Genomic DNA, 515 nt, shown 5'->3' with positions numbered 1-515 from the left:
TGATAAAAACTCAAATTGATTTGCTTTATAATTTAACCAAATGAGAATAAACAATGTGTTCTCAAATGGCAAACTTTAGTCCCAATCTTTATATCTTATAGCCATAACTTGGAAAGTGGTCTATTCCTTACTGAGAGCACTTTCCTTGGTGCCTTTTCGTGGATCTACTTGTGTATGAGAAATGTCCTACCAAAGTGGATATGTCGTAAACAGGCTTTACATTCGCCAAGGATATTTGCCAACGTCTATGGTTCCTCCTGACAGAGCCGGCTTGTTTCCATCTTCTTAAGGTGAAAGTTAAAAGTGCAGTGGCTGGTAAGAGGCATATGATTCTTCTTAAATCCAGCCTGCTGAGAGAGAGAAGTTGCTTTGTCTTTCGTTTTAAGATATCTTAGCTTGCCTCATTCCTGAAGTGTTTTAAGTTTTTCTTTCTCAATCCATTTTTCCAGTTTTAACTTAACCACAGACTCCATAGTACTTAGTGATTCTGGTCTCATGGGTGACAAGGTTGTCTC

Source organism: Cimex lectularius, unplaced genomic scaffold (assembly GCF_000648675.2).
Source record: "Cimex lectularius strain Harlan isolate CLEC.00 unplaced genomic scaffold, Clec_2.1 scaffold363, whole genome shotgun sequence".
Taxonomy (NCBI): Eukaryota; Metazoa; Arthropoda; class Insecta; order Hemiptera; family Cimicidae; genus Cimex; species Cimex lectularius.
The sequence above is the reverse complement of the archived record's forward strand: the minus strand, read 5'-3'. Positions refer to the sequence as shown.